General features: G+C 39.3%; 1 protein-coding gene across 2 annotated transcripts in view; it reads left to right on the top strand.

The window, feature by feature from the left end:
* IL1RAPL1 (interleukin 1 receptor accessory protein like 1) overlaps window positions 1-27,078 on the top strand; it is a 1,364,983-nt gene that overhangs the window by 81,483 nt on the left and 1,256,422 nt on the right. The window contains exon 2 of one of the 2 annotated variants that reach the window (XM_078065380.1): window positions 4,385-4,479. The exons of the other annotated variant lie outside the window; for it this stretch is intronic. The gene's annotated coding sequence lies outside the window, so the exon portion shown is untranslated. The remainder of the gene's footprint in view (window positions 1-4,384; window positions 4,480-27,078) is intronic. 2 annotated transcript variants of the gene reach the window in all.

Genomic DNA, 27,078 nt, shown 5'->3' with positions numbered 1-27,078 from the left:
TCACATTCTCTAGGTCTAAGGACTTGGATTCTGACCCTGGTTCTTTTTGTCTTACACATAGTGACAAGACTGATACTCATGTACCTATTATATAACTCAACTTTTCAACATTTTGATGAACAGAGGTTAAGTGATTTTTTTCAGAAGCCACACAGCTAATAAATGGTATATTTCTTACAAAGGAAAATTCTGCTATAAAAGAGAGTTATAAAATCTTGTACATCAGAAATAGAGGGGAATACATTTATAAGTCAACTAATTTTTTATTATATTAATGAGAAAGGTATGTTAATAAAATGTCTTCATTACATCCTTTTTATAGAATAGATGTTTTATTGACTTTATAATTATGAAACTTAAAAATGCCATCCTTAATACCAATGTTTAAAGATGTTTACATTTTATGCATATATTCTTATAGTCTTTTTTTCTGTGTTTATATGTGGTATAAAAAGGATCATGTGATGTAGACAATTTTGCACCTGTTTTCTACCCCCAACCCATATATGGCATGGATAACTTTCAATGTCATTAAACATGTATCTACATTGTGATTAGAATGGCTGTGTAGTAGTCTGTTGAACTGACGAGTCTTAATTTACTTGACCAATCTCTTCTTGATGTGCACTTGGTTTTCACATTTTCTCTGTAGTACGAACCACCATATAATGTCTGTGAGTATGTGTGATACATACGTTTAAAGATTCAAAGATCATCCTTTCATCTGTTTAATTCCTCAGGATAAATTTCTGGAAATTGCATAGCGATGGCACTTTCCTTTCTTCCTTCCTCTTCCTTTTTTGATTACTGCTGATTTATGTTTATAAATTGGTATTCTAAAGTCCCAGTAGTCTGTAGAGGAAAAAAAATGTATAGAGAAGGGAAGTTTCAATTTTCTGATAATCTGCAATGCATCAGCTACTGTAAATAGAGTATTTCATTTAATCTTCATGTTAACCTTGAAAGTTGCATGGAGAGTTTAAGTAACTTGCCAAAGGGTACATTATAAGTGGCAGGGCCAAAAGGCAATTGAGTTCTGTCTAACCATAGAATGTTGTTTTAAAATTGAAGCGAAATACACATAACATAAAATTAACCATTTAAAAATTTATGATTTAGTGTAATTTAGAACCTTTACAATGTTCTGTAAGCATCTACGTTATCTAGTTCCAAAACATTTTCATCAGCCCCAAATGAAAACCTGCATGCATTCAGTCATTCCCTATTCCTTTCCACCGGTCCCTGGCAACCACTAATCTGCTTTCTGTCTCTGGACTTACCTACTCTGGATTTTGAATAAATGGAATCATACAATACATGACCGTTGGTGTCTGGATTCTTTCACTTAGCATGTTTTTGAGGTTCATCCATGTTGTAGCATCTATCAGTACTTCTTAATTTTTATGGCTGAATAATATTTCATTGTTTGGGTGTACCATGTTTTGTTGATCCATTCATCTGTTGATGGACATTTAAGTTGTTTCCACTTTTTGGCAATTGTGAATAGTGATGCTGTAAACATTCATGTACAAGTATTTGAATCTTTTGGGTAAATAGCTAGGAGTGCAATTTCTGGGTCATCTTAACTATAGAACTTTGCAGCCTTCTTTCATAAGGGTATGAGTACTTGTAATAGAATGTTTCCTTACTCTTCAAAAATAAAAACTTTAAGTTCTTATTTTTAAATATTGAATAATCATCCAGTTCAATATTGTGACAAAGTTTGAAGTTTAAAGAATTAAAGTCTTAACACTCCAGTTGTCTTATTCCTGGATTCAAGAGTTCTGTTAAAACTGTTAAAATTTAGGATTGAAGAAAGCTGCTGGCTATTGTTGTATGTGGTTTAGTGTACCCTTTTGGTTCAAGGTTGACTGTGTTGTTAGTGGCCTTATCCAGAGAAACCACAGATTGTTTTTTCCCCCCCACAGATTTTTATAAATTCCCTGCATATAATTGGGGATGACAAATCATGAATTTTTAAAATCTTAGCGCTGAAGACAGTCTTTAAAGGGAATCATCTTGATGAGAACATTTTTACATATAATTGCCCAGGAAACTAACTACTCTCTAGAGACCTTGAGTTCATATTGGATTCCTATGTAACTTCTGCCTGTGTATTTTGAGACCTGGAAAATAGACTGAGGGAAAATTGGAGTGGGCAAGAGAACTTCCGTACTTATTGTCAGTGAAGGAAAGCAGCTGACATGGCTCATCAGGGTAAGTGGGCCTCATTATCCCTCAGCAGTTTCTACCAGACCAGCTAGCACAGGGAATTACTTTCTTCCTGAAGCATAAAATACAACGGAGAGGAAATAGTTCTTTTAATTCACGGAGGGGAAGAGATACAGAAGATGGGGGGAAAAGAAACAAAGGAGAAGTTAAAGTGTTTAATTATTCTATTTTTGAGATGGAGGAGATCTGAGAGATCACCTTCATTCAGCTTCCCTACTTGAAACAAGGAGGGATGAGCTTAAAGTCACACAGCCCTGTGCTTGTGCTTATAATAAGCCAAGTGGACTAGAATTCAACTTATGCTCTCTGATACCCTTTGTATTAGTTTCCTAAAGCTGCTATAACAAATGATCACATGGTTAGTGAGTTAAAACAACACAAATGTATTATTTTACTCTTCTGGAGGTCGGAAGTCTGACACAGGTCTCCCTGGGCTGAAATCAAGGTGTTGGTGGTGCTGCATTCTTTTCCAAGGGCTCTAGGGAGGAATCTGTTTCCTTTTCCAGCTTCTAGAGGCTTCCCACATTCCTAGGCTTGTAGCCTACCTTTCATCTTCAAAGCCAGTAATCACATCATCTTGACCTCTGCTTCTACCTTCCTATCTACTTCTCTGATTCTCCTACCTCCCTTTTTTACTTACAAGGATCCTTGTGGGGTCATATAGAAAATCTGTGATAATCTCAAGGTCCTTAATCACGTTGCAGAGTCCTTTTTTGCCATGTACAGTGTAACATGTTCACAGGCTCTGGGGATTTGGACATGAACATCTTTGGAGGCCACTGTTCTCTCTACCACAGCATGATTATCTTCTTTAAATTAAGGGGGAAAAAAAGCTGAATACATTCCTCTCCTGAGGATTGTGGATTTCTTTATTGACAAGTATTTTCACTCATGAAAAATGGTACCTTAAATCTGTTATATTTACAAACTACTTTTGCATATAATATTTCATTGTCACCTTTCTCATAGGGACAACTATGACCCAAAAAATTAAGTGAATTTTCAGAATAAGTGGTAGTTCTGGGATATGAATCCCACATATTTAAGTCCAAATTCAGTGTTTGCAACATTCTACCCACTATTTGATGAAAATAATTTTCAGCGCTTTCTTAATTCCTTCAGACTGAAGAAGTGGAAGGATAAGGTGTCATATATAGGTTGAATTGTGGACATTTTTCATCATGTTAAACATACCTAGTGCCTTTCAGAAAACACAAAAGTAGCACTGCTGCTTCTGCTTTTGTGTGAGAAAATACCATAAAACTCTGTTTTACTGTGTTACAACTGACCTTTATTATTTTTTTAATTTAAATTCAATTTAATTAACATATAGTGTATTGTTAGTTTCAAGGGTAGAATTTAGTGATTCATCAGTTGCGTATAACACCCTGTACTCATTACATTAAGTGCCCTCCTTAATGCCCATCCACTAATTACCCCATCCCCCACCCACTTCCCCTCCAGCAAGCTGCAGTTTGTTTCCTAGAGTTAAGAGTCTCTTCTGGATTATCTGTAGATGGATATCTGGGCTCTTTGCATATTTTTGGCTATTATGGACATTGCTGCTATAAACATTGGGGTGCTTGTGCCCCTTTGAATCACTATTTTTGTATCCTTTGGATAAATACCCAGTAGTGCAATTGCTGGGTTATTGGGTTGTTCTATTTTTAACTTTTCGAGGAATCTCCATACTAGTTTCCAGAGTGGTACATTCCCACCAACAGTGTAAGAGGGTTCCCTTTCTGCACATCCTCACCAACATCTGTTGTTTCTTGAGTTGTTCATTTTAGTCAATCTGACGTGTGTGAGGTGGTATCTCATTGTGGTTTTGATTTGTATTTCCCTGATGGCTAGTGATGTTGAGCATCTTTTCATGTGTCTGTTGACCATTTGTATGTCTTCTTTGGAAAAATGTCTGTTCATGTCTTCTGCCCATTTCTTGACTGGATTACTTGTCTTTTGGGTGTTGTTTGATAAATTCTTTATTGATTTTGGATGCTAGCCCTTTATCTGATATGTCATTTGTGAATATCTTCTCCCATTCCATAGGTTGCCTTTTAGTTCTTTTGATAGTTTCCTTTGCTGTGCAAAAGCTTTTTATCCTGATGAAGTCCCAATAGTTCATTTTTGCTTTTGTTTCCCTTGCCTCCAGAGACGTGTCTGGCAAGAAGTGCTGTGGCCAAGGTCAAAGAGGTTGCTGCCTGTGTTCTCCTCAAGGATTTTGATGGATTCCTGTCACACAGTTAGGTCTTTCATCCATTTTGAGTTTATCTTTGTGTATGGTGTAAGAGAATGGTCCAGTTTCATTCTTCTGCATGTGGCTGTCCAATTTTCCCAACACCATTTGTTGAAGAGACTGTCTTTTTTCCATTGCATATTCTTTCCTGCTTTGTCAAAGATTAGTTGACCATAGAGTTCAGGGTCCATTTCCGGAGACTGTGTTCTGTTCCATTGATCTATGTGTCTGTCTTTGTGCCACTACCATGCTGTCTTGATGATGACAGCTTTGTAATAGAGCTTGGAGTCCGGCATTGTGATGCCACCAGCTTTGGTTTTCTTTTTCAACATTCCTCTGCCTATTCGGGGTCTTTTCTGGTTCCATATAGATTTTAGAATTGTTTGTTCCAGCTCTGTGAAAAAATGCTGGTGGTATTTTGATAGGGATTGCATTGAATTTTAGCTGTACCTTTACTATTATGATACAAACTAAATTGAATTCTAACACTTTGTCCGGAAGACAGCAAGGAAATGGATTTCTTTTTCTGCATATAGAAGCCAAATTATTGGTGTAAATGGTATGTAATGTCATATGTGATTGTTGAACAGTCAATAAATTTAGGATCATTCTTGATGGTAGGAATCATCTTTTATTTACTTTATGGTCCTTAGCTATGAGCTAAGTACCTAACACTCTAACGGATTTTAGTAGGGTTTTAATAAATTTGTGATGATTTTAATTATTGAATACTGGCCAAATATTAAACTTTGAAAAGAACTGAAAGTTTTAAATTTATGGTTTTAGGGGCGCCTGGTGGCTCAGTTGGTTGGGCATCTGCCTTTGGCTCAGGTGTTGTTCTCAGCATCCTGGGATCGAGCCCCACCCCGCGTTGGGCTCCCTGCTCAGTGGGGAGTCTGCTTCTCCCTCCCCCTGCTCTTGCACTTTTGCTTGTTTTCTCTCTCTCTCTCCCTCCCTCCCTCTCAATAAATAAAATCTTTAAAAAATAAATTTGTGGTTTTAACTTATAAATTAATCTCATTGATTAGTACATTGTTATTAACTGTTATTTTTATTTTTATTTATTTAAAGATTTTATTTGTTTATTTGACAGAGAGAGACACAGAGAGGGAACACAAGCAGGGGGAGTGGGAGAGGGAGCAGCAGGCTTTCCACCCAGCAGGGAGCCCGATGTGGGGCTGGAGCCCAATGCAGGATTCAATCCCAGGACTCTGGGATCATGACCTGAGCCGAAGGCAGATGCTTAACCACTGAGCCACCCAGGCGCCCCAACTGTGTTATTTTTAAATGGGACGTATTATGAGTTCCCAAAGGCTCTTCCCTTCTCTCTAAAATGGGGAACAAAACTAAACTAAATAAAATAGTAGGTAATGGCAGTGCTTTTTACCTTGGGAAATTTGAGGAATTGGTGAGAATAAAGAATGTTATTTTAAAGATCAAACTAGTTAACTTTCTACCAACTGAACCATGTACTAAACAGTGTATTGCCTTTTATGGTACTGTAACTAGTTGACAAAAACAAAAAACAAAAACAAAAAAAACCACACAACAGCTTTTATGACTGGATCAACAATCTTCCACCCTTTAATTTATAACATACACTTCTTTACTTTGTTGGTGAAAAACCCCAGCTGCCTGTTAGCCTCAGTATCCAGTCAATCCCATCAATCCCCATGTTGCATTTAGTTATTTAGGCTGATATTTACTTAGAATTTAGAAATCATAACAGAGTTGTAGTTATACTTACCAACAGTGTACCAGCAGGTTATACTTAACAAATTAGTTCCTGATTTATGAAACTAGGCTGAGTTTAAATTATTGAATGAGCCTACCTGTGAACTTCCATTGGGTCAGCTTTTAGATGTTTTATATGAAGAAGGTAACTAAACAAAAAACTACCATATTTCATTGATTCTAAGCACACATTTAGCATCTCTGAAACTAGGAAAAAGTCTATGGTGTGTCTTCTTTTAATCAGCAGCCTTTCATTTTTTTGACTTACTGGTACAGAGAAGATGGTGGTTTGTCTTACATTCATTGGCAAGTTATTTTTAATGAAATGTGGTCATTTAGGTGACTCTAAGCAGAAGCATTTTCCATTCTGATTTGCATAATTTTTAAGGAATGTTTACAAAGTGGGATTTAGAACTTCTTCCTACTTAAGATTTTCTTCATTGATGTAATTTTATTTTTAAAGTATGGCAATTTATGAATAAAACTGAGATGCAAATGAACCAGCTGATGTGACATAGTTCAAAGAATGCTTAGACAGAGTTGAATAGATGCAGTGGAATCTTGACAGTAACAGTAATGGGGATTTCTCTTATATAGTTTGCATTTTCCTTGGTGAACATCCCTTATCCTACAGCAATTGGTTTTTCGGACTGAATTGACCAAATTAACAGACTCTGCATGGCCTGAAAGTTCTATGGATCAGGGCTGTTGTTTCTATCTATCAACTCTGCCTCGATTATACATTCTCAATAAGTCTATAGCATGTTGAAGTAAACAAAACACATTTTTGTGTGTTTTGAACATATTTAAATCATAAATAATTTTTATTTTAATTAAAGATAAACAGTGAAGGAAAATCATTAGAATTGATTTCTGTCCTATTGTTGTAGCTTCCTTCTAGACCCCCAAAGAGGCAGCTGTTTTCTCTAAGCCATTCTAATTCTCTCTAGAGAGATTTCTAAACCAAGCTAAACTGACAATATTGGTGGTCATTTGTGATTGCCACACTAAGAGTATGATGAGAACACTTGAAAGAGTAAATGCGTCTGGGTGCCTGGGTGGCTCAGTTGGTTAAGCTACTGCCTTTGGCTCAGGTCATGATCCCGGAGTCCCGCATCGGGCTCCCTGCTCAGCAGGGAGTCTGCTTCTCCCTCTGACCCTGCCCCATCTTGTGCTCTCTCTTTCACTCTCTCTCTCTCAAATAAATAAATAAAATAAAACCTTAAAAAAAAAAGAAAATGCGTCTGGACATTTGGTTAGCTGCAGAACCTTTCCCCTTGTGCCAGACGACACCCACATACTTTACCTTTCCAGACAACAACATCAAAATTAATGCTGTTTATTATAGTAGAAGATGATCAAATTTATTTTCAGCTGTTCATAAACACCTCAGTAGCTTTAGGGAAATTGGACATACTACATTGTCATTTAAAAAATATAATTATGTTGTCTTAATTATCTAATGAAAATGGAGTTAGTCATTTTAAATGTTAAGGAAGTTTTTTTGTTTTTTTGTTTTAATTTTTTATTGTTATGTTAATCCCCATACATTACATCGTTAGTTTTAGATATAGTGTTCCATGATTCATTGTTTGTGCATAACACCCAGTGCTCCATGCAGAACGTGCCCTCCTCAATACCCATCACCAGGCTAACCCATCCTCCCACCCCCCTCCCCTCTAGAACCCTCAGTTTGTTTTTCAGAGTCCATCGTCTCTCATGGTTCGTCTACCCCTCCGATGTCCCCCCCTTCATTCTTCCCCTCCTACATTCTTCTTCTTTTTTTTTTTCTTTCTTAACATATATTGCATTATTTGTTTCAGAGGTACAGATCTGAGATTCAACAGTCTTGCACAATTCACAGCGCTTACTAGAGCACATACCCTCCCCAGTGTCCATCACCCAGTCACGCCATCCCTCCCACCCCACCCCCCACTCCAGCAACCCTCAGTTTGTTTCCTGAGATTAAGAATTCCTCATATCAGTGAGGTCATATGATACATGTCTTTCTCTGTTTGACTTATTTCGCTCAGCATAATACCCTCCAGTTCCATCCATGTCGTTGCAAATGGCAAGATCTCATTCCTTTTGATGGCTGCATAATATTCCATTGTGTATATATACCACATCTTCTTTATCCATTCATCTGTCGATGGACATCTTGGCTCTTTCCACAGTTTGGCTGTTGTGGACATTGCTGCTATAAACATCGGGGTGCATGTACCCTTTCGGATCCCTACTTTTGTATCTTTGGTGTAAATACCCAGTAGTGCAATTGCTGGATCATATGGTAGCTCTATTTTCAACTTTTTGAAGAACCTCCATACTGTTTTCCAGAGTGGCTGCACCAGCTTGCATTCCCACCAACAGTGTAGGAGGGTTCCCCTTTCTCCACATCCCCGCCAACATCTGTCATTTCCTGACTTGTTAATTGTAGCCATTCTGACTGGTGTGAGGTGGTATGTCATTGGGGTTTTGATTTGGATTTCCCTAATGCCGAGCGATATTGAGCACTTTTTCATGTGTCTGTTGGCCACTTGGATGTCTTCTTTGGAAGAATGTCTGTTCATGTCTTCTGCCCATTTCTTGATTGGATTCTTTGTTCTTTGGGTGTTGAGTTTGATGAGTTCTTTATAGATTTTGGATACTAGCCCCTTATCTGATAGGTCATTTGCAAATATCTTCTCCCATTCTGTCAGTTGTCTTTTGGTTTTGTTGACTGTTTCCTTTGCTTTGCAAAAGCTTTTTATCTTGATGAGGTCCCAATAGTTCATTTTTGCCCTTGCTTCCCTTGCCTTTGGCGATGATTCTAGGAAGAAGTTGCTGTGGCTGAGGTCGAAGAGGTTGCTGCCTGTGTTCTCCTTTAGGATTTTGATGGACTCCTGTCTCACATTGAGGTCTTTCAGCCATTTGGAGTCTATTTTTGTGTGTGGTGTAAGGAAATGGTCCAGTTTCATTCTTCTGCATGTGGCTGTCCAATTTTCCCAACACCATTTGTTAAAGAGACTGTCTTTTTTCCATTGGACATTGTTTCCTGCTTTGTCAAAGATTAGTTGACCACACAGTTGAGGGTCCATTTCTGGGCTCTCTATTCTGTTCCATTGATCTATGTGTCTGTTTTTGTGCCCGTACCATACTGTCTTGATGATGACAGCTTTGTAGTAGAGCTGGAAGTCCGGAATTGTGATGCCGCCAGCTTTGCTTTCCTTTTTCAACATTCCTCTGGCTATGCGGGGTCTTTTCTGGTTCCATACAAATTTTAGGATTATTTGTTCCATTTCTTTGAAAAAAGTTGATGGTATTTTGATGGGGATTGCATTGAATGTGTAGATTGCTCTAGGTAGCATTGACATCTTCACAATATTTGTTCTTCCAATCCATGAGCATGGAACATTTTTCCATTTCTTTGTGTCTTCTTCAATTTCTTTCATGAGTATTTTATAGTTTTCTGAGTACAGATCCTTTGCCTCTTTGGTTAGATTTATTCCTAGGTATCTTATGGTTTTGGGTGCCATTGTAAATGGGATCGACTCCTTAATTTCTCTTTCTTCTGACTTGTTGTTGGTGTATAGGAATGCCACTGACTTCTGTGCATTGATTTTATATCCTGCCACTTTACTGAATTCCTGTATGAGTTCTAGCAGTTTTGGGGTGGAGTCTTTTGGGTTTTCCACATAAAGTATCATATCATCTGCAAAGAGTGAGAGTTTGACTTCTTCTCTGCCGATTTGGAGGCCTTTTATTTCTTTTTGTTGTCTGATTGCTGTGGTTAGGACTTCCAATACTATGTTGAATAGCAGTGGTGATAGTGGACATCCCTGCCGCGTTCCTCAACTTAGGGGGAAAGCTCTCAGTTTTTCCCCATTGAGAATGATATTCGCTGTAGGTTTTTCATAGATGGCTTTTATGATATTGAGGTATGGACCTTCTATGCCTATACTCTGAAGAGTTTTGATCAAGAAAGGATGCTGTACTTTGTCAAATGCTTTTTCTGCATCTATTGAGAGGATCATATGATTCTTGTTCTTTCTTTTGTTAATGTATTGTATCACGTTGATTGATTTGCGGATGTTGAACCAACCTTGGAGCCCAGGGATAAATCCCACTTGGTCGTGGTGAATAATCCTTTTAATGTACTGTTGGATCCTATTGGCTAGTATTTTGGTGAGAATTTTTGCATCCATGTTCATCAGGGATATTGGTCTGTAATTCTCCTTTTTGATGGGGTCTTTGTCTGGTTTTGGGATCAAGGTAATGCTGGCCTCATAAAATGAGTTTGGAAGTTTTCCTTCCATTTCTATTTTTTGGAACAATTTCAGAAGAATAGGTATTAATTCTTCTTTAAATGTTTGGTAGAATTCCCCTGGGAAGCCATCTGGCCCTGGGCTTTTGTGTTTTGGGAGATTTTTGATGACTGCTTCAATTTCCTTAGTGGTTATAGGTCTTTTCAGGTTTTCTGTTTCTTCCTGGTTCCCTTTTGGTAGTTGATACATCTCTAGGAATGCATCCATTTCTTCCAGGTTATCTAATTTGCTGGCATAGAGTTGCTCATAATATGTTCTTATAATTGTTTGTATTTCTTTGGTGTTGGTTGTGATTTCTCCTCTTTCATTCATGATTTTGTTGATTTGGGTCATTTCTCTTTTCTTTTTGAGAAGTCTGGCCAGGGGTTTATCAATCTCGTTAATTCTTTCAAAGAACCAGCTCCTAGTTTCGTTGATCTGTTCTACTGATCTTTTGGTTTCTATTTCATTGATTTCTGCTCTGATCTTTATTATTTCTCTTCTCCTGCTGGGTTTAGGCTTTATTTGCTGTTCTTTCTCCAGCTCCTTTAGGTGTAGGGTTAGGTTGTGTACTTGAGACCTTTCTTGTTTCTTGAGAAAGGCTTGTATTGCTATATACTTTCCTCTTAGGACCGCCTTTGCTGCATCCCAAAGATTTTGAACAGTTGTGTTTTCATTTTCATTGGTTTCCATGAATTTTTTAAATTCTTCTTTAATTTCCTGGTTGACCCATTCATTCTTCAGTAGGATGCTCTTTAGCCTCCATGTATTTGAGTTCTTTCCAACTTTCCTCTTGTGATTGAGTTCTAGTTTCAAAGCATTGTGGTCTGAAAATATGCAGGGGATGATCCCAGTCTTTTGGTACCGGTTGAGACCTGATTTATGACCTAGGATGTGATCTATTCTGGAGAATGTTCCATGGGCACTAGAGAAGAATGTGTATTCTGTTGCTTTGGGATGGAATGTTCTGAATATATCTGTGAAGTCCATTTGGTCCAGTGTGTCATTTAAAGTCTTTATTTCCTTGTTGATCTTTTGCTTAGATGATCTGTCCATTTCAGTGAGGGGGGTGTTAAAGTCCCCCACTATTATTGTATTGTTGTTGATGTGTTTCTTTGCTTTTGTTATTAATTGGCTTATATAAGTGGCTGCTCCCATGTTAGGGGCATAGATATTTACAATTGTTAGATCTTCTTGTTGGATAGACCCTTTAAGTAGGATATAGTGTCCTTCCTCATCTCTTATTAGAGTCTTTGGTTTAAAATCTAATTTGTCTGATATAAGGATTGCCACCCCAGCTTTCTTTCGGTGTCCATTAGCATGGTAAATGGTTTTCCACCCCCTCACTTTCAATCTGGGGGTGTCTTTGGGTCTAAAATGAGTCTCTTGCAGGCAGCATATCGATGGGTCTTGTTTTTTAATCTAATCTGATAGACTGTGTCTTTTGATTGGGGCATTTAGCCCATTTACATTCAGGGTAACTATTGAAAGATAGGAATTTAGTGCCATTGTATTGCCTGTAAGGTGACTGTTACTGTATATTGTTTGTGTTCCTTTCTGGTCTATGTTGCTTTTAGGCTCTCTCTTTGCTTAGAGGACCCCTTTCAAGATTTCTTGTAGGGCTGGTTTCGTGTTTGCAAATTCCTTTAGTTTTTGTTTGTTCTGGAAGCTTTTTATCTCTCCTTCAATTTTCAATGACAGCCTAGCTGGATATAGTATTCTTGGCTGCATATTTTTCTCATTTAGTGCTCTGAATATGTCCTGCCAGTCCTTTCTGGCCTGCCAGGTCTCTGTGGATAGGTCTGTTGCCAATCTAATGTTTCTACCATTGTAGGTTACATATCTCTTCTCCCAAGCTGCTTTCAGGATTTTCTCTTTGTCTCTGAGACTCGTAAGTTTTACTATTAGATGTTGGGGTGTTGACCTATTTTTATTGATTTTGAGAGGGGTTCTCTGTGCTTCCTGGATTTGATGCCTGTTTCCTTCCCCAAATTAGGGAAGTTCTCTGGTATAATTTGCTCCATTATACCTTCTGCCCCTCTCTCTCTTCTTCTTCTGGGATCCCAGTTATTCTAATGTTGTTTTGTCTTATGGTATCGTTTATCTCTCGAATTCTGCCCTCGTGATCCAGTAGTTGTTTATCTCTCTTTTTCTCAGCTTCTTGATTTTCCATCATTTGGTCTTCTCTCTCACTGATTCTCTCTTCTGCCTCATTTATCCTAGCAGTTAGCGCCCCCATATTTGATTGCACCTCATTAATAGTCTTTTTGATTTCTACTTGGTTAGATTTTAGTTCTTTTACTTCTCCAGAAAGGGTTTCTCTAATAACTTCCATGCTTTTTTCAAGCCCAGCTAGTATCTTTCAAGTGATGATTCTGAACTCTAGATCTGATATCGTACTAATGTCCGTATTGAGTAGGTCCCTGGCAGTCGGTACTACCTCTTGTTCTTTTTGTTGAGGTGATTTTTTCCGTCTTGTCATTTTGTGCAGAGGAGAATAGATTAATGAGAGAACAAAATGCTAGCAGGGTAACAACGTCCCCAGAAAATATACTCTAAACAAATCAGAAAAGACCTGAAGCAGTGGGAAAAGAAAGGGAAAGAGAAAAAAGAAAAAGAAAAAAAAAGAAAAAAAAAGATAAAGATAAAAACAAAAACAGAACAAAACAAAACAAAAACAGAATGTGATCAAATATGATCAGGCTGGTTTATAGATCAGTGCCACACACTAGATGTTGGGTGTATTTTGGTCTGTTAAAAGAAAGTGCCTCCCAAAATTTTAAAGAAAGAAAAACTTATGTATGTACAAAAATAAGGGTTGATATGATGAAGGGATGGAATATGACTGTAAAGATGGAAATTATAAAAAATTTTATAAAAGGAATTGATAAGTTGTTTGAAAAAAGAAAGAAGAGGATTTAAAAAAAAAAAGAAGAAAAAAAAAGGGAGAGAATGTGATCAGGCAGGGGAGTAGAAAAAAACCATACACTAGAGATTTAGAGTATATTTTGATCTGTTAGAAGAAAGTATCTCAAAATTTTAAAGAGAAAACAACTTATATATATATGCCAAAAATATGGGTAACTACTATGAAGGGATAGAATATGACTCTAAAAATGAAAAATAAAAATGTTTTTTAAAAAAGGGATTGATAAGATGTTGGTTGAAAAAGGGAAAAAAAAATTCAAAAAAAAAAAAAAGAAAAAAAGACAGTTAAAAAAAATAATTAACTTTGAAAGACTAAAGAATCATGGTAAAAAAGCCATGAATTCTATGTGCAGTATTCCCCTAGCGCTGGAGTTCTGCCATTCTCATTGATCGGTAAACTTGGTCTTGGCTGGCTGTTCTCACTGATCTTCTGGGGGAGGGGCCTATTGCCGTGGTTCCCAAATGTCTTTGCCGGAGGCGGAATTGCCCTGCCCTTGCCTGGTCCGGGCTAAGTAATCTGCTCGGGTTTGTTCTCGGGAGCTTTTGTTCCCTGCAAGCTTTCCGTACAGCTTTGGAGGCGGAGAGTGAAAATGGCGGCCTCCCAGTCTCTGCCCCGGAGGAGCCAAGAACTCGGGGTCCCGCTCCTCAGTGAGCCCCCAGAGAAAAGCAGTCAGTCACTCCCTTCTCCCCGGTCTCCGGCCGCACTCCGTGCTCACCTGGCCTGTGACCGCGCGTTTCTATCTCTGGCACCCGACCCCGGGTGGAGTCTCCAAACCCAGCAGATCCCTGCAGTGCGCTCCCGCACCTCTCCTCCCGGGGGAAGAAGGTGAGTCTCCCCGGATCTGCCGCTTGTTTGGTCCCTGCTGGAGGAGCAGTGGCCCGACTGTGCCGCAGATCACGGTTTATGACAACCCTGAGCTGAGAGCTCGCGTCTGGGCTCTGTCTCTGCAGCCGGCTTCCCTGCTCCGATACCTGGGAGCTCTGCCGCACTCGGGCACCCCCGGTCTTTCTGTGACCCCGAGGGTCCTGAGACCACACTGTCCCGCGAGGGTTCCACCCCCTGCTTAGCCACTGGAGTGACGTCCCTCAGCGGAGCTGACTTCTAAAAGTTCCGATTTTGTGCTCCGCGGCTCTATCACTTGCCAGAAGCGGCCGACAGAGGCCCCTCCCCCGCCGTCTATCCTCCTGAATATCACCTCGGATTCACGTCTCCGCAGGTCCTACCTTCCAGAAAGTGGTCGCTTTTCTGTTCAGAGAGTTGTTGCTATTCTTTTCTTCGATCTCCTGTTGAGTTTGTAGGTGTTCAGAATGGTTTGATCCCTATCCAGCTGAATTCCTGAGAGGAGACGAAATCCAGGTCTCCTACTCCTCCGCCATGTTGCTCCGCCCCCCCTGTTAAGGAAGTTTTTTGACTCTGAGGAATTTCTCTGCATGTTTATTCCCCCTCCCTTTTGCATCTCTGTCATCTGAATGGCCTTCCAGGGGACAATAAAAGAGATTGTGGACAATGCTAGAGTAAATAATGCTTATTTTTATTTACATCATGCATTTATATTTGTATAATTTAGGAAAGTGTGAGAAATGTAAAACAGCTATTTATAGGCTGGAATCCCATATTCTCAAATAATAAAATGATTTTCTTCGAAAGAATTTTTAGATTTTGTAAGAAAACAGTTTTGCCTATGGGCTTTTTGGTAATTATCAATACTCCTTTTTAGGTTTTATAGGCATGTATTTCAGAGAACGTAAGGTCACATATGCCCTTCAATGAAATCAACCTCTAATGCCTCTACATTCCAGCATAATTACTGTTCTAGTACCTACAAATACCATGCAGCCTTTTATTTTTCTTCCCAGGATCATTCCCCAAATCCTCCAAGACCACCCTCATTCAGTGTTTATTTAGAGAAACAGTCACAGTGACAGTATTAAAGTCTTATTAGGTAAGTGTATCTGCTGAATTACAAATTTAGGATATGTCAAAAGTAAATTTAAACTCTGGATTTCTGTTTTGAGTTCCCTTTCTTTGAAAAGTTGAAATTTTATTGTACTTTTTCTTCGTATTTGGTAGAATGACACCAGCTTTAGCATGGACAAAAAAAATTAATGTTCTCTTCGGCTAGCAAACAACGACTTCAACAAAATACAGTAACAGCTATCTGTTGTAGGAGCCACCCTTCATTTACACAGTATCTATCATGTTATAATGCATCATGTCTTTTTGAAGTTGACATTATAGCTGGCAAGGTGCTTTTCCATTTTATTCTCATCATGAATCTTTGAATTAGGCATCCTTTTTTAATTTGTGAAAATAGGGAAATAGGGCTTTAGTGGTGCTCCATGGCTTGTCAGAAACAATTGTAGTTGTACGTTATCAGTACTTTAACCTGCATTTTCTGATTTTAAAAGTTCTACCATTTATGCTGCATTAAGCTGCTTATTTGGTTGGTGCTTGGAGTTGTGACTTTTAACTAAATATGATCTGTGCAGAATGAATGATAATTGATATTATCCATGTAAGAGTAGCCTTGCAAAGACATTCTGAAGGCACTTCAAATTTTGGCATTTCAGAGGAAGCTAGCTGGCTTTAGAAAAATAACATCTATAAATGTTTGTCTTGCCCATGGTGTGAAAGTTATTGACAAAGCTGGGATGTGAACCACATTCTAGGTGTGATCTACTTTTAAATTAAGTTATCATTTTATATTAGTTGGGATGGGGACGAAAATAGCCTTTAATTATGAATATGTCCTGTATACAAACATAAGACTAATTGTCTCACATTTAAGTTGATTCAGCAAATGGTAAATTTGAAAGCATTTAATAGAGAACAATAAATATTAATGGGAGAATGAGAAAGGATTTTCCACTCCCATTAATTTACCTCACTAAAAATTGTCTAAAATTATTTTTACTGTGGGGCGCCAGGGTGGCTCAGTTGGTTAAGCATCAGACTCTTGATTTTAGCTCAGGTCATGATCTCAGGGTTGTGGGATTGAACCCCGCTTGCGGCTCTGCACTTAGCACCAAAAGTCTGCATGTTCCTCCCCCCCAACTCTCCTCCTCCTCCTCCCCTCCTTGTCTTGTGCAACTTCTCTCTTTAAAGTTAAAGGGGACATGACCCCACTTGTAATTTTTGTATCTCCCAGTATAGGCTAGTTCATACTGTGAGTAGCAAACAATTTTCATGTCCCCAAACTTCAGTGGCTTACTAGAGAAAGATTTGTTTTTCACACAGGTTATATGCTATACTTCCTTTGTGGGTTGGCTGGGGCCTCTCCTCCATATTGTATTCACTCTTGGACCCCGGTTCATGGAGAAGTTGTTATCTGGAATGTTACTGGTTTTTAAGACAAAAGGAAGAGCATTAGAGAGTCTCCCATAGGTAATTGAATTTTCTAAAACTGTCCTCTTACTTGTGCTCTCAACTCATTGATCAGAACTAGTGAATGACCACACTGTGCCAGTCTTTTGCCTGTTTGCTCTGAGTCCATTCTTAACCCTTCTCAACCTTGCTTTGGTTTGCTAAGGGACCTGTTTCCCAAGTTGTCTTGCTATTTGGCTTCCAGGTGCTTTGGCCATTGGGAGATAGAGATGGGAGAATGAGAGGTGGGAGGAGTGGAGAAACTAGATGATTTCATCCTGTCCTCCTCTCAGTTTTGGAGGGCATCTGCAGCAGCAGAAGCCTCTCTATGATTTCAGCTCCTAACAGACAGAGCTGATGTGGTTCCAGCTCCAACAAGTGCCTCCTGGGGTCTGATAATACTACTTTCTTTGGCTCTCTTCTGAGGATGTTGTAGAGTTGTCCTCTGTTGCTTTCCATCCTTTATTTGACCTCTCAACTCTTTCAACTCCTTTGTAAAAAAATTCCCTTCATTAAATTCCCTGTGTTGAAATGTTAAAGTGGTTTCTTTTTTTGATGATCCCCTGAGTGATAAATTTGGGTTAGGTTGTTCAACCCTACCATGTACCCAGAGGACAGAGAGCTGGAAAGATTTGGTGAATAGCTCTCATGACCGCCATACTACCAATTTACATTTGACTTGCTATCTTCCTCTTGCTAGGCAGGCCTCTCCTTCCAGCTCCAAGACCATACAGCTGAACAGCTACCTAACCTATATCTCCTTTTGAATATTTCAAAGGTACAGTGAACTCTACATGTGAAGGTCATAACACATGATCAACTCCAGCAAGTCTCTTCTGTTGCTTCCTTCAATGAGTAACCGCCTTGTGTGTTGTTAGTCAAGCAAGAGACCTGAGTCATTTTTTTAATCCTTACTCCCTCTGCCTGCATAACCACACTATAACCGTAATTGTAACCATAACCAGAATTATAACCACAGCCAACAACTATAACAATAACCATGGCTGCAATGTCCTAAATATCTCTCAATTTTCTTCACTTCTTTAAGTTTCTACTGCTGTCACCCTAATCCAAAGCTCCCTCCTGCCCTTGATTGGATGATTGCAATAGCCTCCTAACCTTGCTCTCAGTGTCACAGCCTCACAATTAAAGTCAATCATTTTCAAAGACCTTCAAATAGTCAGTGACCTTCAATAGCTTCCAATTGCTCTTAGGGGAAATACAGTACTCCTTAACATAATCTTAGAAGACCTAGCACCAGCTGCCTCTTCATCTTTATCTCCCCCCATCCTCCATCTCACTCGCTGCACTCCAGCTTCACTAGCTGTTTTCAGTCCTTCTCAACCCCTAATACAGCCTCAGGCTTTTGAACATGTAGTTCCCATGATCTGGAACACATTCCCTTCCCTCCATGTTAACATCTGTTAAGTAAGGGTTTTTCTTTGTTGTTACATCCTCAGGCAAGCCTTCCTTGACCACCCTGACTACATCACATACCCTTTTACACACTTTAAGTAATGCCATGTACCTCTGCCAGGCAGCATTAGCAGAGAAAATTTTATATATTGCGGGGTGATTATTTCATTAATGAAAATTTTCCACACTTGTCTATAAATTCTGTGAGGTGAGAGACTGAATCATTTTCCTAACCATTGTATCTCCTATCAGAGTCTGGGAAATCATTGTCACTCAGTAAATATTTGATAAATTAATGAGTGAAAACATTTTATTTCTCTTATTCCATCCCTCCTTTCATTCCAGCCTTTTCCATTGTGTATCTACTGTTGGGGAATTGTGGGTCAGATACTCATTTAATAGTTAATTCCTAGGGTGTAATTATTAATGCCTCCTTAGTATTTTTTTTTTTGGTGTTGGAATTATTCAGATAGGATATTAGTAGTAATGGGCGGCAACTCATAGTAGAGAGTGAGTACAGGTTTTGAAATTAGAAAGAATAGGTTTTGAATCCCAGCTTTACCATTTGCTTGTTAGGTGACTCTGGTCTCTTCCAGTGATCTTTCTGAGCTCAGTTTCTTCCTCAGTAACCTAGGAGGATAATCATAACTAGCTTGTAGATATTACATTATAGTAATTTGTATATGTAATGAAAGAACCTGGCAGATAGAAGCTACTTAAAAAATTATAGGCATATAGCATTTCTTCAAAAATAATTTAAGTAATTGTAGATTTTATTACTATTATGCAGCATAGAGGATAGGAAAACCTTTACTGAGTTTTCATCGTTTGTATGTAACATTTAAATCAGACAGTATAACATAAAAAATAGATAATGCACCATATAGTTTGAGAGGATTAAAATACAGTTCACGTAGTAAATACTTTCTGAAAACAGTGTGTGTATATATACACACGTATATGTCCACATGTATTTCTACTTATGTCTATTCTTATGTGAAAATTTTGTCATTGCATCCATTGCTGTCATTTTTTCCATTAACTTGTATATTATTTAAAACCTTTGTGGTTCAGTTCTTTTAAGTGTTTGTTATTCTCTGGAAAGATAATTCCACTAGAACGCCTTGATCTCTTACTCCATAGAGGAAAAGTAGAGGAAAGAATAAGTGTGTGCCTCACTAATGGTACCCCTAACAATGTCTGTCTTTGTGGGGGTGAGAATTGATGTCATTTTTGGCAGCTACACAGCTGACACTGTTCTGTGACATTGAAACATATTCAGTACATGTCTAATAGGAAACCCTTTTCCAAGTGGTAAACAACCCTTCACAAGGCAGCACTGCCAAAACTATGCTTTGCCATCCAACAGGAAATCAACAGGACAGTCCTTTTCTCTTCACTTTAGGGAAAAAAAAAAAAAGTATATGCCTTAAGTGATGTGCTATTCTTTAAGCCATCTGCAGATGTGCTGTCCATCCAAATTGCCAGGGTTAAATTGTCGATTTTTAGAAATTATTGTGATTATCTCATTATGCTTTTGTTATAAAATGTCTCTGTTTCATGTAGCAATTAACTCCAGGGAGTGTCGTCTCAAGGCACAAACTGATCCTAGCATTTTGACGAAGCCCTGCTTTAGAATGGCAATAAAACACATTTTGCCCATTTGCGGGTATTTCAAGTATCAAATTGGATGAATCTTTTTAATTTTCTTCTACTGAATTGAGTTCAAGTGAATTTGATAGGATTATTAGGGCAGCTTGTGTCTGGAATAACAATGATGACTTACAGAAAGAACCAGCAGGGTCGGTGTTACTGACCCAGAGATGCTTCAGATCCTTCATTTGTCAGCAGGAAGTCCTGCTCTGTGATTCAACTGTTGAGTCCTTTCCTATGTATAGCACCCATCTATTTCTCTTCGAAGGCACTAAATGCATTTTCTCAATCAGTTTTCAATTATGTAAGACAAGGAATGCTGGTTAAGTAACTGTGTGTACCTACCGAGGAAATGGATTTCCAAAAATAATTCATCAGGACTTCGGGTTAGTTCATCTTTCCAACATCGGGTTGAAAACCTGCCTAGCTACACTTATTGAACATGTCTTGTTATCTTCCTGCAGAGAATCTCGTGTGGTGGCATTTTTCTTGCTTTTCTTCTGGAAGCACCTTCCTCAGCTCCATTCCTTGCAGTCTGTCTCCTGTTACCCAGGAAACCAGAGAATATTCTCCCTAGCTGCACTTTGCTTTCCTGCCTTCTCATATAGGCCACCACCAAACAGCTGCTTTGTTTCAGTCCTACAGTATATGCTTATATTGGTCTTTGTCCTTTCTTCCCAAGCCTCAGGAGTTTTGATCACTATCCTTTTCAGTGAGATTGACTAGGTATTTTAATTTCATAAATTAAGCACCACTCTTGTTTTGTTCTGCTGAAAATTGTCTTAACGTATTACTCACTCTGGCCCAATCTACTAGGCAAGCATGAGGTTATTGCTTCCTGAGCCACCTTCTAATTTAAAAAAAAATGAAGATTTCACAGGTCAACACATAGGCAGTGTGAACTGGGGAGCTTTTAGCTTATTAACTGGGGTATGAAGAATTCACTGCAGTTGATGAAAATTGTGCTTATTATCTAAGATTAATGGAGGGTGCAGGTGTACCTTTGGACAATTCAAAAAAACAAAAAAAATTAACATAAAATGGTATGCAATGACTAAATATGTTGTTACTTATATTATGGGACTTTTTAGTACACTTCATTTCATTCCTATACTTCTTAACTAATTCAGGAATACTCATATCCTGGTTTAATTGGCCGATTAAGACAGTCTTGCTGGCTAGAAGGTGAAAGGTAAGGAACTTTCTGACTAATCCAGAATTTCCATCAAGAGGCAGTTCCCCTAGGTGTTGGAGGGCACTGTTGTGTTTTTCCTCAGTTCTCAGTTCTCTGGGTATCCTGCTTACTGGATTCTACTTTTGATCTGCTTGGTTTAAAACCACTATTTCAGGGCGCCTGGGTGGCTCAGTTGGTTAAGCGACTGCCTTCGGCTCAGGTCATGATCCTGGAGTCCCGGGATCGAGTCCTGCATCGGGCTACCTGCTCAGCAGGGAGTCTGCTTCTCCCTCTCCCACTCCCCCCTCTTGCGCTCTCTCTCTCTCTCAAATAAATAAATAAAATCTTTAAAAAAAAAAAATAAAACCACTATTTCATCCTGACCTTTGGTGTCTGCTTGTCTATCCATTCCTGTTAGGGTTTTTTAACTTGACTTATAATTATGTGTCTCTTGACTTCTTGGGCCAGTTCTAATTTGGGCTCAGTCCTGGCCCCAGTCTTCAGCTCTGCTATTGAAATGTGTATTGATTAACTGAGGTATTCCATATGGACCTTAGCACAGTGTTCTTTCCCATAACATAAAAGCCATTGTCAATTGGAAAATGGATGGTAAGGACTCTATCGTTACTACTTTTACTTTTTGCTTCACTATTAGTAGTATTGGGAAACACTTTATTAAGCTTTTGCCACATGCTAGACCCTTTGTTGGGAGTTCTATATGTCTGTAATGCCTCATATGAGTCTTAGAGTATTTTACAGAGGAGGCACAGAGAACTTCCCCAACGTCATAGTTATTAAGTGAAGGGACAAGAATTAGAATCCTGGCAGTGATCCTAACCCATATTTTTATCCTTGACAGTAGTCCACATTAAGTATACCACATGGCTCTGTTTTTAAATGTATAAAACTCTTAAACTGTTAGACTTGTAGGGTGTTAACTTTGCCCTGCAAGTTGGAATCTGGAAATTTTTAGAATTTTCTAGGTTTTTGGTTTCTACTTGTCATTTTTGGTTTAGGGGTATAAAAAAATAGGATAATGAAAATTTGAACTAAACCGTATGTAACTTAATCATCTTTAAAACTCTAATTTTACTGATACATAAGAATAATCACATATAGTCATTCATTCTACAAATACAGCAACTCTTTCCTGTTTACTCTGTGCAAGCAATGATGGAAGGTTCTGAGGACTCAAGAGTGAACAAAAAGGACCCTCCTTTGATGGCATTTACATATATAAGTTGGACATTGACGCAGCCATTAACTAAGGTATAACTTAGGGAATTTAGTGATCTTTAAATTAAACACTGTTAAAAACAAACTAGCAGCTTCCTGGGTTGGGGAGGTATGCACCTCACCCTGCGGCTGACATCTCCTGCTCAGGAGATGGGTGCTTGAGCTTGAGTTCCTGAGTTTCTGGAGCCACCACCTGCAAATGTCCTTCACTTCTCCTGAGCTGTGCCCAGCCACCCTGTGAGACTATTCCAGAAACACTGAGTTTTAATTAAAAAAAATAACTTTGAGGGGTGCCTGGGTGGTTCAGTCGTTAAGCGTCTGCCTTCGGCTCAGGTCATGATCCCAGAGTCCTGGGATCGAGCCCTGCATCGGGCTCCCTGCTCGGCAGGAGGCCTGCTTCTCCCTCTCCCACTCCCCCTGCTTGTGTTCCTGCTCTTGCTATCTCTCTCTCTGTCATATAAAAAAAAAATTTTGTGAGGAAAAGATGGCGGAGGAGTAGGGGACCCTATTCCAACCGGTCCCCTGAATTGAGCTGGATATCTACCAGACCACTCTGAACAGTCATGAAATCAGCCTGAGATATAAGAAGATATATCTAGATCTCTACAAACAGAATATTGCAGGCGGTCGGTTTCGAGGTATGAAGTGGGGAGCCGTGATTCCGCGGTCACATAGCGAAAGATAAATGGAAGGGGGAGGGAGCCTTTGGGATTCTGCACCGCTGGTGCATGAGAGCCTCCCGTGCTGGGGACGGGGCACAGACTTGCAGACCGGTAGCAGGGGGGGAAAGGACTTTAGGGCAGCCCCCCAGACTGAAACCCGGAGCGGCAGGGCCCTGCATGTGAACTGGGGGCGGCTGGTGGTTTTAGAAGCACAAAGGGCAGAGACCTGCCCTGACCTGGAGGCGAGGACTGGGACTGCTGCTGAGGGGGGCACAACCCAGGACACTGCAGTTTTTAGCAGCATGGACAGAAGCAGAGGTAGTGTGGCCTGGAGAGCTCACTGAAGAACAGACTGCGATCTCTCTGTTCTGAGGCAGAGGGTTGGAAACGGTCTCTTCTGCTCTGACTCTCAGAAGAGATGCGGAAAGCTGCCAGGGAAAGCCGCCAGAGAACAGAAGCCCCCCAAAAATAGTTTTCACTGAGTCCATCCCCCACACAGGGGGCAGGGCAACTCTGCCCAAACAGGGTTGCCTGAGTAACAGCGTGGCAGGCCCCTCCCTCAGAAGACAGGCTGGGAGAACAAGAGGCCGACAACCCTAAGGTCCCTATAAAACAGGTGCATCTTGCTTGGGTTGTGGTCAATAATTTGGCCTCTGTACATTCCCTCAACCACCCCTCAACAGAATGACTAGGAGGAAGAACCCCCAAAATAGGAAAGACTCAGAGACTGTAACTTCTGCCACAGATTTACAAATGGATACAGATATAACCAAGATGTCGGAAATTGACTTCAGGGTAACAGTTATGAAGACCATAGCTAGAATGGAGAAATCAATTAATGGCAACATAGAGTCTCAAATGAAAGCTGAACTGGCAGAACTTCAAATGCTATCAATGAGATCCAATCTAATCTAGATACTCTAACAGCTAGGGTAAACCAGGCAGAAGAACGAATTAGTGATCTAGAAGACAAACTGATAGAAAAGAAGGAACACAAGGAGGCCTGGAAGAAACCGCTTAAAATCCATGAAAACCGAATCAGAGAAATAAGTGACTCCATGAAATGTTCCACTGTCAGAATTATTGGGATCCCTGAGCGGGTGGAGAGAGAGAGAGGACTAGAAGATGTAGCTGAGCAACTCATTGCTGAGAACTTCCCTAATCTGGGGAATGAAACAAACATTCGTGTCCTAGAGGCAGAGAGGACCCCTCCCAACATCAAGGAAAACAGACCAATGCCCCAGCATGTAATAGTAAAACTCGCAAATCTTAGAACCAAGGAAACCATCTTAAGGGCAGTTAGGGGGAAAAGATTCCTTACATACAGAGGGAGGAACATCAGAATAACGTCAGACCTATCCACAGAGATGTGGCAAGCCAGAAAGGGCTGGCAAGACATATTCAGGGTACTAAACGAGAAGAACATGTAGCCAAGAATACTTTATCCAGAAAGGCTGTCATTTAGAATGGATGGAGAGATGCAGAGCTTCCGAGACTGGCAGAAACTGAAAGAATATGTGACCACTAAGCCAGCCCTGCATGAAATATTAAGGGGGTTCTATAAAAGGAAAAAGACCCCAAGAGTGATATAGAACAGAAATTTACAGAGACAATCTATAGAAACAAGGAACTTCACAGGCAACATGATGACTATAAATTCATATCTTTCAATAATCACTCTGAATATGAATGGCCTAAACACTCCCATAAAACAGCACAGGGTTGCACATTGGATAAAAAGACAGGACCCATCCATATGCTGCCTACAAGAGACTCATTCTGAACCTAAAGATACATCCAGACTGAAAGTGAAGGGATGGAGATCCATCTTCCATGCCAGCGGACCTCAAAAGAAAGCTGGGGTAACAATTCTTTTATCAGACAAATTAGGTTTTAAGCTAAAGACTGTAGTTAGAGACACAGAAGGACACTATATCATTCTTAAAGGGTCTTTCCAACAAGATGATCTAACAATTGTAAATATCTATGCCCCCAACATGGAGCAGTCAACTACATAAGCCAACTGTTAACCAAAATAAAGAATCATATTGATAATAATATGTTAATTGTAGGAGACCTCAATACTCCACTCTCAGCAATAGACAGATCATCTAAGCAGAAAATCAACAAAGAAGAGCTTTGAATGACACACTGGACCAGATGGACCTCATAGATCTATACAGAACATTCCACCCTAAAACAACAGAATACTCATTCTTCTCGAGCGCACATGGAACTTTCTCCAGAATAGACCACATACTGGGTCACAAATCAGGTCTCAACCGATACCAAAAGACTGAGATTATTCCCTGCATATTCTCAGACCATAATGCTTTAAAGCTGGAACTCAATCACAAGAAAAAATTTGGCAGAAATTCAAACACTTGGAAGCTAAAGACCACTCTGCTCAAGAATCTTTGGGTCAACCAGGAAATCAAAGAAGAACTTAAACAATTCATGGAAACCAATGAGAATGAAAACACATTGGTCCAAAACCTAGGGGATACTGCAAAGGTGGTCCTAAGGGGGAAATAAATAGCCATCCAAGCCTCAGTGAAAAAAATAGAAAAATCCCGAATTCACCAACTAACTCTACACCTTAAAGAACTGGAGAAACCGCGACAAATGATGCCTAAGCCACGCATTAGAAGAGAAATAATTAAGATTAGAGAAGAAATCAGTGAATTAGAAACCAGAAACACAGTAGATCAGATCAACGAAACTAGAAGCTGGTTCTTTGAAAGAATTAATAAGATTGATAAACCACTGGCCAGACTTATCCAAAAGAAAAGAGGACCCAAATTAATAAAATGATGAATGAAAGGGGAGAGATCACGACTAACACCAAGGAAATAGAAACAATTATTAGAAATTATTATCAACAACTATATGCCAATAAATTGAGCAACCTGGAAGAAATGGATGCCTTCCTGGAAACCTATAAACTCCCAAGACTGAATCAGGAAGAAACTGACAACCTGAATAGGCCAATAACAGTAATGAGATTGAAGCAGTGATTAAAAACCTCCCAAAAAAACAAGAGTCCAGGGCCTGATGGATTCCCTGGGGAATTCTACCAAACATTCAAAGAAGAAATAATACCTATTCTCCTGAAGCTGTTTCAAAAAATAGAAACAGAAGGAAAGCTCCCAGACTCGTTCTAGGAGGCCAGCATTACCTTAATCCCCAAACCAGGAAAAGACCCCATCAGAAAGGAGAATTTCAGACCAATATCCCTGATGAAGATGGATTCCAAAATTCTCAACAAAATCCTAGCTAATAGGATCCAGCAATACATTAAAAGGATCATCCACCAGGACCCAGTGGGATTTATCCCTGGGATGCAAGGGTGGTTCAACATTCGCAAATCAATCAGTGTGATAGAACACATTAATAAGAGGAGAGAGAAGAACATATAGTCCTCTCAATTGATGCAGAAAAAACATTTGACAAAATATAGCATCCTTTCCTGATTAAAACTCTTCAGAGTATAGGGATAGAGGGAATATTCCTCAAGTTCATAAAATCGATCTATGAAAAACCCACAGCAAATATCATTCTCAATGGGGAAAAGCTGAGAGCCTTTCCCTTAAGATTAAGAACACGTCAAGGATGCCCACTCTCGCTACTATTGTTCAACATAGTACTAGAAGTTCTAACAACAGCAATCAGACAACAAAAAGAAATAAAAGGTATTCAAATTGGCAAAGAAGTTGTCAAACTCTCTCTTTTTGCAGATGACATGATACTTTATGTGGAAAACCCAAAAGACTCCACCCCCAAATTACTAAAACTCATCCAGCAATTCAGTAATGTGGCAGGATACAAAATCAATGCACAGAAATCAGTTGCTTTCTTATACACTAACAACGCAACTGTAGAAAGAGAAATTAGAGAAACGATTCCATTTACAATAGCACCAAAAACCATAAGATACCTCGGAATAAACCTAACCAAAGACGTAAAGGATCTATACTCGAGGAACTACAGGACACTCATGAAAGAAATTGAAGAAGACACAAAAAGATGGAAAAACTTTCCATGCTCATGGATCGGGAGAATAAACATTTTTAAAATGTCTATGCTACCCAGAGCAATCTATACCTCCAGCGCCATCCCGATCAAAATTCCAATGACCTTTTTCAAGGTGCTGGAACAAA

The sequence above is a fragment of the Halichoerus grypus genome, chromosome X, assembly GCF_964656455.1.
Source record: "Halichoerus grypus chromosome X, mHalGry1.hap1.1, whole genome shotgun sequence".
NCBI lineage: Eukaryota > Metazoa > Chordata > Mammalia > Carnivora > Phocidae > Halichoerus > Halichoerus grypus.
Note: the sequence above shows the minus strand (reverse complement) of the source record. Positions and strands in the feature narration are given on the sequence as shown.